The 11,628-nt window shown below is 34.8% G+C and overlaps 1 long non-coding RNA gene across 1 annotated transcript; it reads left to right on the top strand.

Moving 5' to 3' along the window:
* The first annotated feature begins 281 nt into the window (after positions 1–281).
* On the top strand, positions 282–1,997 carry LOC127091718 (uncharacterized). The gene is made up of 2 exons (XR_007791993.1): positions 282–829; positions 1,685–1,997. It is a non-coding gene; the product is annotated as an uncharacterized LOC127091718 (long non-coding RNA).
* Positions 1,998–11,628: the final 9,631 nt, after the last annotated feature.

Here is an 11,628-nt window from a genome sequence, read left to right as displayed (position 1 = left end):
GGCCGGGCAATGAAATTTATGCATCAAACGTATTAGAGAGTTAATACAGATTAATCTCTTAAAATACGAAACGCAATAGCAAAAAGAAAGAAGGAAAATAAAATCAAAAGGATTAAAAAACTATTAATCATATAATAGAAAATATTTGAAAATGTGAAACAAAATCAAGAGTATGTGATCATATTGACAAGAAATTAAAAATAATAAAACAATAAAAACAAAAAAAATAAGATATTAAAACAAAAAACAAAGATCAGGGGTGTAAAAGTGAAAAACAGTGGTGGAACTAGTAAGGATGCGCAAGGGCCCAATCCAAGGCTCACTGGCCTTAAGCTCTGAACAGAGGGGGGTTTGAGGCCTGAAACATGGTATAAGAAGCCAAAACATCGGGCTTCGGGTGAAATAGGCCCAAAAGGGAAATCTAAAGAAGCAACAACACGTGGCCTGGAATAAACGTCACATTTTCCACGTTTCTTACATTCAAATAGAGCTACAGAGGTTCTTCTCGCTCTGCCTTGCTAGAGCTCATCGTCGGTAGTGGTGGAACTCAAACCACAAATATGGACCATCATTCAACTCCTTTCAGTCTTGAGATTATAGACCCACACACCAATATGCAAAAAGCAACATCTACAATTCCAATCGAAGGAGAACATGGAAGAACCTTAGGGCTTCAAACAAAAATTAAATGAAGAAGAGAAATAATCAAAGCCTCAAACCAAAGGGCTTTGATTCTATGAGCCTTGATCTACATCATGGTATGCAAAGCTGAAGCAACTGATGAAGTTAAAGATCTATCTCGCCGGAGAAGGTGACCAGAGATGCTCAGGTATGTATGCTTGCTCTTCGTTCTTCCTTCCTTAACATTCTCCTTCTTCTTCTGAGCGTTTCTTCTTCTTCAATGAGTGAGAAATTCTAGGTCTGTTTGCAATGAGTGCGTGAGATTTGAGAGAGAATGTGTCTGAGGGAATGATTTCTGGGCCCCCCCAAATGATAGAATAATCATCCTTTTATAGAGTGGTCCAAGGGAGGGTAGATTAGGAAATTGAATCAGAGTCTGTCAGATTTTATCTAGCTGGAAATGGAATGGATTTTCTAAAATAAAATGTGAGTTTTAGCTTGGAAATTAGTCTAGCTGAATTGTGTCACGTGAAAAACTTGTGACAATTTGAATGAGCTGACCATGATTTTTTTTAGCTTGGTTCGAATTGCTCATGATTTTGTAGTTTATGTTGAAAAATGGATTACTGTTGCTTATTGAGAACTGATGTTTGGATATGTTTGTGCAACTGATAATGGACATGGATTTTGGTTTTATTTCTTTGCTGCACATTGCTTCCATGGCCTGCTAGGTCTTATGAGTTGCTCATGATGCTATGACTGTTGTGTCACTGTTGTTGTTGCAGTTTGTAGTTTGCATCTAAAATTGATTCTCTGTTAGTTTTTTTTCTGTTATGGAAATTGTTTGATTGTTGACTGTCATGAACTGATGTGTTGTGAAATTTTGATGGATTACTTGCTATTATGAGTTAGTTGGTGATGTTAGGCTCAGTTGATGTACTAAAACTTGTTGCTTGATGGGCTGTTTTGTCTTTGTTGTGAATTATTGAACATTTCTGCTCTTGTTCATGATTTTTAGTGACGACGGCTTGCTAATAGACTATTTTGTGATGATGATTTGTAGGTACAAAATGATCTCAAAGCGGCATGGCCAAATGGAAGTATATGGATCATGGAGACATTAAGGAAAGGGCTACCAAGTTCAAAGAAATATGCTCATTTTCTTTTTTTGTTTCAAGCCATGTATTTTGATGCTTATGTATTAGTCATTAGGATGTAACATGGTGCCATAGTATTAGGATTAGCTCATTTAAAATGCTTGTAATGAAATATGCTCATAGAATGATTATGGTTCATGCTTGTAAATGAAAAAGCTCACTTGTGATTATTATGAAAACATGCTTATGTAATGGAAAAATACCTACTTATGATGATTAGTTCAAATTGGTGATTCAAACTCAAACTTGTGATTCAAAATTCAAATCACCTTTCACCTTTTCGCTAGACCAAATATGTATGCAATGCTTTCATGAAATGGCTACCATATTCATGTTCAAATGCCTTAATTCTCACTAAAATTAGTTAATGCAAAATGGACACAAAAACTCAGCTAAATGAACCATGATCCATGTCATGGCCTAAAACAAGCCAATGGTAATTGACAACGAGAATGAGAATTCCACAAGTTAAGCTTAGAAAAGTCACAATTAGCTTTCTTGACTTTGGTCAACTAGTTGACCAAAATGTCAATAGTTGACCAAAAGTCAACTTAGGTGAAAATGATGCATTTCAATGTATCATGCTTGTAATGAATCTTAAAATGAAATGCAATGGGTGAATGGATCAAAATGAAAAAAAGACTTGTAATATAAGCCTTGGATTTGAATAAAGGCATTTGCACTTTGCACCAATGAAAACATGTCATTCCTTCAGATGGGCTGAATCAATGAAATGCTCTAGGATGCTTGTGAATAATGAAATGATGACATAAACTGTGATGACATCCACTATAATTCCATGTGAACGCATGAACTTCAACCAGTCAAGCAAATGCAATGGCTATTCAAGGTTTAATCAAACAAATCCAATGCAATGAAACATGTAATCACTAGATGTTATGAAGAATGAGCATCACATTGACAAAAGAATCTTGATGAATCCAAAATCCTAGATGTAAGATAACCAAGGTCCAAAATGAAAAATGTATAGGGTAATTAGGGTTTTGTGCTTGGTTGAGCACACCTCAAACTGATGTTAGGAAAACCCTGGTTTTCCTCAAGTACCATTACCATGCCTTGAGTCCATGTAACATGCTTTCTTGTTATGAATCATGCTAATGCAAATGTAATGATGAAGTGATGAATGTGTGCACATGTATTAGGGCCATGGATCAGATGAAATTTGTACAAAGGGTATGGTAAATTTTGGGGTATGACAACTGGTTCAGAGTCATGTTTCGTCAGATTCTCATTTTGACTCTCCAGAGGAAGCACACATTGAGATTTGTATTTTTTCTTAGGGTAAATTTCCATTTTTAGATTTTTCAAAATGAAAATAAATATTTCTTCAGCAAGGGATTTTGTAAGTATATCAGCCCATTGATGGTCTGTATCAATAAATTTTAAATTAATAATACCCTTCTGAACATAGTCTCTTATAAAATGATGTTTTATCTCGATGTGTTTAGCTCTGGAGTGTAAAACGAGATTCTTAGATAAACATATAACAAAGGTATTATCATAAAGGATATGAATATTACTCTTATAAAGTTGATAGTCTTCTAGCTGGTTCTCCAATTAGAGAATCTGTGTGTTGCATCCAAATGCTGCAATATGTTCAGCCTCTTGTTGATAGTGCAATCGTTGATTGTCTTTTGTTAGACCATGAGACTAGATTGTCACCTAGAAACTGACAACTTCCACTGGTGCTTTTTATTTCAATTCTATCTCCAACACAGTCAGAGTCACAATAAAAAACTAGCTTGTAATATGATGATTTCATATAAAATAAACCAAGATTAATAGTACTTTTTCAGATACCTAAAGATTCTCTTAACATCTGTTAAGTGAGATTTTCTTGGATCTGATTGGAATCTGGCACACAAACACACACTGAAGAATATGTCAGATACAAAGGCAGTTAAATATAGAAGATATCTAATCATACTTTTGTATACCTTTTGTTCTACCTTTTTACTTTCTTCCTCCTTTTCTAGAATGCATGTTAGATGCATTAGAGTCTTGGCATGTTTGCTTTCGACCATATTGAACTTCTTCAGAAGTTATCTTGTTTACTTACTCTGATGAATATAAGTTCCCTCTGGGCCTTGATTAATTTGAATTCTAAGAAAAAGCATCAATTTTCCCATCATGCTCATTTCGAATTCAACCTGCATTGGCTTAGAAAAATCTTGACAAAAAGAAGAGTTAGAAGAGCCAAATATGATGTCATCAACATAAATTTGAACTATTAAAATGTCATTATTGAAGGATTTATAGATCAGAGTTGTGTCAACTTTTCCTCTTGAAAAACCATTTTGCAGAAGAAAATGGCTAAGTCTTTCATACCAAGCTCTAGGAGCTTGTTTTAGACCATACACATATTTTTTAAGTTTAAAAAAAAATTCAGGATTTTTGTGATTTTCAAACCTAGGGGGTTGATGAACATACACTTCCTCCATTATACATCCATTCAAGAATGCACTTTTAACGTCCATTTGATATAGAATAGCATTATGATTAACCGGAAAGGATACTAAAAGACGAATAGATTATAACCTAACCCATGGTGCAAAGGTTTTTGTATAGTCAATTCCTTCTTGTTGACTATAACCTTGTGCAACCAGTATGACTTTGTTTCTTACCACTTCACCTTGCTCATTCAACTTGTTTTTGAAGATCCACTTGGTTCCAATGACATATTTTCCTTTTGGTATGAGAACTAGAGTCCACACATCATTTCTAGAGAATTTATACAATTCTTCTTGCACCACCAGAATCCATTCAGAGTCTTGAAGAGCTTCATCAATGGATGTTTGTTCTATAACAAACACCAATCCTAGAAGCGTCTTCTCATCTTGTCTGAATAATGATCTCTTTTTGACAGTTTATGTCTTTTCACCCATAATCAAATCTTCATAATGAGATAGTCTTTTCCAGTACTTCTTCAGAGGTGTTGGTGTGTCAGCAAATTCTAGTTATGATAGTTTAGTTTCTTATTGAGCATCTCCAGAAGCTTTATCCTCAGAGTCCGAATGGGAAATTCTGCAAATTTATCAACTAGCTTTGACTTTTTAAAGTCAAGTTTATTATCATCTTAACATGTATTGATTCTTCAATAATTTGGGTTTCAGTGTTATACACTCTGTAGGCTTTTGAGCATTCAGAGTATCCTAACATGATACACTTCAGAATATCTTTAGTGTTAAGCATATAACAAGTACATCCAAATGGATGGAAATATGAAATGTTGACCTTTTTTTCTTCCATAATTCATATGGAGTCTTATCCATAATTGGTCTTATCGAGAGCCTATTATGAATATAACATGCATTATTTACTTCTTCTTCCCGTAAGTGCTTTTCCATATTAGTCTCATTGATCATGGTTATGACCATTTCTTGCAGAGTACGATTTTTCCGTTCAACTACTCCATTATGTTGAGGAGTTTTGGGATATGAAAAATCATCATAAATTCCTTTTTTTATTTTAAAAAAGGGTTTTAAGATATTTATTTTCAAACTCACCCCCCTGGTCACTTCTGACTTTGACAATTTTTAAATTCTTCTCATTTTCCACTTGTGTACAGAAGGTGGTAAACACTGAATGTGACTCACCCTTGTGTTTTAAGAATTTTCCCAAGTTCCATCTACTAAAGTTGTCTATGCTGACTAACTCATACTTCTTGCCATTGACAGAGGCAGTCTTAATTGGCCTAAACAAATCAACATGCAAGAGTTATAAAGGCCCAGAGGTAGAAACAACATTATTTTCTTTAAAAGATGTTTTTGAAAACTTGCCTTTCTGACATGCCTCACAAAGAGTATCTGAAATAAACTTTATATTTGGAAGGCCTCTGACTAAATTGAGCTTGTTTAGCATAGAGGTTACTCTCACGCTAACATGGCCCAATCGTCTATGCCAAGTCCATTGCTCTTCGCTCACTGACATAAGACATTTAACATTTTATTTTTCTAAATTAGAAAGTTTGATTTTGTAAATGTTGTTTTTTCTTTGGCCACTGAAAAGTAAAAAGCCATCCTTTTGACTCACAATTATGCAAGACTTTTGATTGAAGATGATATCATAACCATTGTCACTTAATTTACTTATGGACAAGAGATTATGCATTAGACCTTCAACTAATAAAACATTAGTAATAGAGGGAAGGGAACCATTACCTATTATTCCAGAGCCAATGATCTTACCCTTTTGGTTTCCTCTAAAGCCTACAGAACCTACAGACTTAAGTTCCAGCTCTTGGAACACATGCCTTCTTCCCATCATGTGTCGAGAGCACCTATAGTCCAGGTACCATGACTGGTGTCTCAATTTGGTCGATAAGGATATCTGCTACATAAATTATTTTGTTTTTAGGTACCCACATCTTTTTGGGTCCTTTGTGGTTAGTTCTCCCAAAGGTTTTATCAACCCATTGTTTATCTGGATAATATATATTATGTGTGTGACCATAGGTGGAATGTGAGTATAAATATTTTGTATTTATCACAGTCTCTTTGGGTTTAGGCTTGAACATAGTGTTCTTTGGTTTAACATAACCAATGCCTCTTTTCCCATTTCAACTAACTCCATAGATCATCAAAGTCATCTTTCTTCTATCTATGTTCTTTGCTATGAATTTTTTAAAAGATGCTTCATATATCTTGGAAGCACATTCAGAGTCCATAGGAGCTTCTGAAAGAAATTATTTTTCAAGTTTTTCACTCTTGCTTTTAAAGGCATATTTTTCTTTTTCTAATCTACTAACTCCTTGTTTTAAAATAGAGTTTTCTTTTAGCAGTTCACTATGGACTTCATAATCGACTACATGAATCTGTTTCAGATTCTTGTATCTTTGCTGAAGCTTCTGACTCTTTTCAAGAATCTCAGCTAAGGATAATTATAATTTAGAACAAGCGAGATGAGAAAATACCTCGTCAGAATCTGAGTGTGATTTTGAATCTGATTCTAATTCAGATGCTTCAGTGCCAGATTTCAGAGCCATGCTAGCATGATCTTCTTTAGAGCCATCTTATGAAGATTCAGACTCATCCTAGGTTTCCATCAGAACCTTCTTCTTCTCAAAGGAGGTAACATCCTTGTCAGATTCAAACTTTTTTCTGCCCAGAGGTTGATTCAGATCGCCCAACTATTCTTCTATAGCCTCTATACTTCTCTTGCCTTTGCTTCTAGAGTTGGTTGACCCTTCTGGACAGTAGAGATAACTTGTCCACTTCTTCATCACTTTCTTCAGACTCTTCTACTTCATCTTGAAGTGCTTTAACCTTCCTAGCATTTCCTTTGGACTTCATAGCCACAAACTTTAACTTCTTCCGGGTCTCATCCTCTTCAAGCTCAATCTCGTGACTCCTGAGAGAACTTATAAGTTCTGCTAGAATCATGTTATTTAGATATTTTGACACCTTAAGTATATCACCATTGGTCTCCACTTATTTGGCAAACTTTTGATGATTTTCTTTACGTGATCTGAAGTGGTATAACCCTTATTAATAACTTTTAATCCCGCTATAAGAGTTTTAAATCTTGAGAACATTTCCTCAATCGTTTTGTCCTCTTCCATTTGAAAGCTTCATATTTCTGGATTAAATCCAAGTCCTTAGTTTCCTTAACTTGCTCATTTCCTTCATGAGTCATTTTCAAAGAATCAAATATAGACTTAGCATAGTCTCTATTTATAATCTTTTCGTACTCTAAATAAGAAATATCATTCAACATTGTAGTTTTGGATCTATGATGATTCTTGTGATCCTTCTTTTGCTACTAATTCATTTTACTTCTTTCAAGCTTTGTACCATTTGCATCTGTAGGATATGTATAACCATCTATTACCATATCCCATAGATCTGCATCATAATCTATGAAGAAACTTTTGATATTATCTTTCCAATAGTCAAACTTTTCTCCATCAAAGATTGAAGGTTTGGCAGAATAATGATCTTTATCATTGTTGCATGTTCCATTTCGTGTTTCAAAATATGTATCTTTATTTGATATGGTTAAGTGTTTGACACAAAGTAGTCAATACCAGAACCAGAGCTTTGATGCCAATTGAAGGTTCAGGAAACATAAGAAATGGGGGATTGAATTGGATTTCAAATATGATAGTTTTTTCGCAATTCAAAAACAATAAAAACAATGATAAAAATGACAAGGTGTTTTTGTCTTAGTTCACCGTTAACAAGGTTAATCCAATCCACTCATCAGAGTGATTTTTCCTTCTCAACAGGACTTAATCCAATAATCAAACTGATTACAATCTCAAAGACTATCCGTCAATGACTTCTCAACGAGTCTGACTAAACTTAGTCCCGTAAGGAATTACAACTCAAAGACTACCTCTCAATGACTTCTTGATGCTATAGACTAAAACCTATTCCCTTAAGGAATTTTAACAACATTTAAATACAAGGTTTGTGTTTACAATATTGCTTCTAAATAAGCATATACACAAAGTGACAAATATACTTTACACTTAAGAATATATGAAATTGAGTGATAAGTTTTTCTCTCTATTTTCTATTTAATGATATTGATTTTCACTATTGAATTTCTTCCAGCATTCATATATATGTTTCGTCAATGAAGTTCCTTATATATGTTCTTTATGTTGATTCTTATTTTTCACAATTCCTTTGTCCTCATTCTATAAATGGTGAATAATACCGTTGGAGGATAAAAAATGAAACTTCTTTAATTCCACACTTGTAATAGCGGTATGCGGTTGAGCCGTAAATCATGGATAGTGGAAAGAAAATCTTTGATTGTCGTTTGGTAGTAAATCCTTGGAAATATCAGTGAACCCGTCCTTTTGATTTTGTCGCTCAAGTTGTGATATCTTATAGAATATTAATTTTCTCTAAATCATTGGATTCATATAAGATATGTTTTAAAGCTTGATTGGATTTCAGAGCCTTGATAATTAGACTTCAGAGTCTAGTGATTATGAGGCTTGAATTTACCATAGTAAGTATAAGTTGATTGCTTCATAAGCATTGACTGGAAATCCAGAGTTGACTATCAGTTTAGCACTTCTTCGTATTCTTACTTTGGTTTGAATCTGATGATGTCCAAAGTCCAAAGTCTAATGTTGTCCAGAGTCCAGAGTCTGATGCTTTCCAGAGTCCAAAGTTTATTTATCTAGAGTCGAGAGTCTGATTTGTTCAGCTCTGTTCAACGCCTAGCTTGTTGAGAGTCTGCTTTATCAAAAATCAAGCTTGTTCAGAGTGTTCTCTATTTAGCATTTGGCTTGTTTAGATTCTGTTTTATCTAGCATCTGGCTTGTTTAGATTCTGCATACTCAAAAAACTATTCAAGTACGAAATTTTTCTTTGTATTTTGTTATCATAAAAATTCAAGGATTGTAGATGTAGAACCAGATTTGTTCCAACAATCTTCCCCTTTTTGGTGATGACAACTATTATAATTTTGATGAATAATTTTGGCTTAACAAATAATCAACTAAAAATCAAAAGTATGTTTGTAAGCTCCCTATGAGTTTTAGACTTCAAAATTTTCTTAGCTTAAGTTCACAAAGTGAGCTTTACAAGTTCTCCCTAAGGTTAAGACTTATAAATTTTTTGATTGGACAAGAAGAAGAGAAGATAGTTGATCATATTAGGGTTTGAGTGTTTGTGTTATTTGTGAGCCTCTCAAATATGTTCTTGATATATGAGTAGGACTGTGTTGATTGGTTGTAATCTTTGTCAAGCACTCATAACCTTTTAAGCATTGAGTGGTTGTGTGTCTGTGAAGTGTGACTTCCGAATTTCTTATAAGTGTTTAAATATCACTGCTGTGATTATTAGGGAGGTGAGAAGGGTCTCACACCTAGGAGAGTCTTAGGTAGAAGTTAGGCACGGGTAGTGATTAGGTTGTTTTCTATAAATTGAAGATAGTTTGCAGAAGACCTACAAACTAATACTATTTAGTGAATTTACTCCCTGGCTTGGTAGCCCCCAGATGTAGGTGTTGTTGCACACTGAACTGGGTTAACAACTTTGTGTGTCTTGTTTTTATGTTCCTCTATATGTAAGTTGTCCCATTATTGTTCAGATATCAATGTCTCGACATATCATAGGACATCTGATATCTGCATACAAGAATTTCAATTGGTATTAGAGCAGGCATCCTGCTCTGTTTCTGGGTGAGATTCAGGGAAGATGCTTTCTGGTCCAATGGACAAGGAAAGAGGCTTTGTGAACAGACAACCCATTATTGATGGAACTAACTATGACTATTGGAGAACACACATGGTGGCTTTCATCAAATCCATGGACAACAAGGCTTGGAAATCTATGGTCAAGGGATGGGATCAACCAATGATTAGAGATAAAGATGGCAAGATCACTGAAGGGCTGAAGCATGAGGAAGACTGGGATGATGAAGATGACAAATTAGCTCAAGTAAACTCCAAAGATTTTAATGCTCTATTCAATGGAGTGGAGAATAACATCTTCAGACTAATAAACAACTACACTGTTGCTAAAGATGCTTGGGAGATCTTGAAGATTGCTCATGAAGGAACCTCCAAGGTTAAGATGTAAAGACTTCAAATTCTGACCACCAAGTTTGAGAACTTAAGAATGAAGGAGGATGAGAACATCCATGACTTCCACATGAATATCATTGAGATATCCAATGCCTCAAGTGCTCTAGGGGAGAAGATGTCAGAAGCCAAGTTGGTCAGAAAAGTCCTCGGGTCTCTTCCAAAGAGATTTGACATGAAAGTTACTGCCATTGAAGAAGCTTAAGATATCAACAACATAAAGGTTGATGAACTGATGAGATCCCTTCAAACCTTTGAGTTAGGAATCGGTGAAAAGTAAGAAAAGAAGAAAAGTGTAGCCTTTGTGTCTAATGTTGAAAACCTCGAAGATGATTGTGACTTGGATACAGATGAAGGGATATCTAATGCCATTGTCTTACTTGGTAGACAATTCAACAAAGTGATGAAGAAGATGGACTGGAAGACAAGAGCTAATGTCAATAACAAGTCATATGACATCTCCAAAACACAGGAGTTTGGAAGAAGGCCCAAAACTGAAGAAAAAACCAACCAAGGAAAAGGAATATAATGCCATTGATGTGAAGGGTTTGGTCACATAAGGGCTAAATGCCCCACATTTCTCAAAAAGAAGAAGAAGGGTCTGTGTGTATCTTAGTCAGAAGATGATTCTGAAAGTAATCTAGAAGTGGAACCTACCAAACAGGTTACTGCCCTAATTGGAATTTGTGACTCAGATGAATACTCTGATTGTGAAGAACTAACCTTTGAAGAACTTTCTAAATCCTACAAAGAATTATGCCCGAGAAGTGAAGAAGTCTGTAAACTAGGAGAAGATCAAAAGAAAACTATTGCTCAACTATAGGATGAGAAAGTAGAGCATCTCTCTATCATCTCTGATATGAAGGAGGAAGTTGTACTGCTCAATTCAAGAATTGACAATATGACTAAGTTTGTGAGAATGCTTAACAATAGTTCAGATATAATGGATGCAATTCTTCAAACAGGTAAGAATGTTGGAAATGTTCAAGGTTTAGGCTATGAATATCAAGGAGGAATGAACAAAGGAAAAGGTTCTGCAATGAACTTTGTTCCACCCAAAGGACAACTGAAACAACATATGTGAAATCAAATGTCCCAACATCAACAAGGGTGTCAAGAGGTTTATTCAGGAAGCAAGACCCAAAGATGGAAGTGTCATCATTGTGGGAAGTTTGGCCATATAAAACCTTACTGTTACAAGTTGTATGGCTATCCTAAACTTGCTTCATAACTCAAAAGAAATCAAACCATGATGAAGCCAAAGAAAAGATGGATTCCCAAAAA

Source organism: Lathyrus oleraceus, chromosome 6 (genome assembly GCF_024323335.1).
Source record: "Lathyrus oleraceus cultivar Zhongwan6 chromosome 6, CAAS_Psat_ZW6_1.0, whole genome shotgun sequence".
In the NCBI taxonomy this organism is placed as follows: domain Eukaryota; kingdom Viridiplantae; phylum Streptophyta; class Magnoliopsida; order Fabales; family Fabaceae; genus Lathyrus; species Lathyrus oleraceus.
Note: the sequence above shows the minus strand (reverse complement) of the source record. Positions and strands in the feature narration are given on the sequence as shown.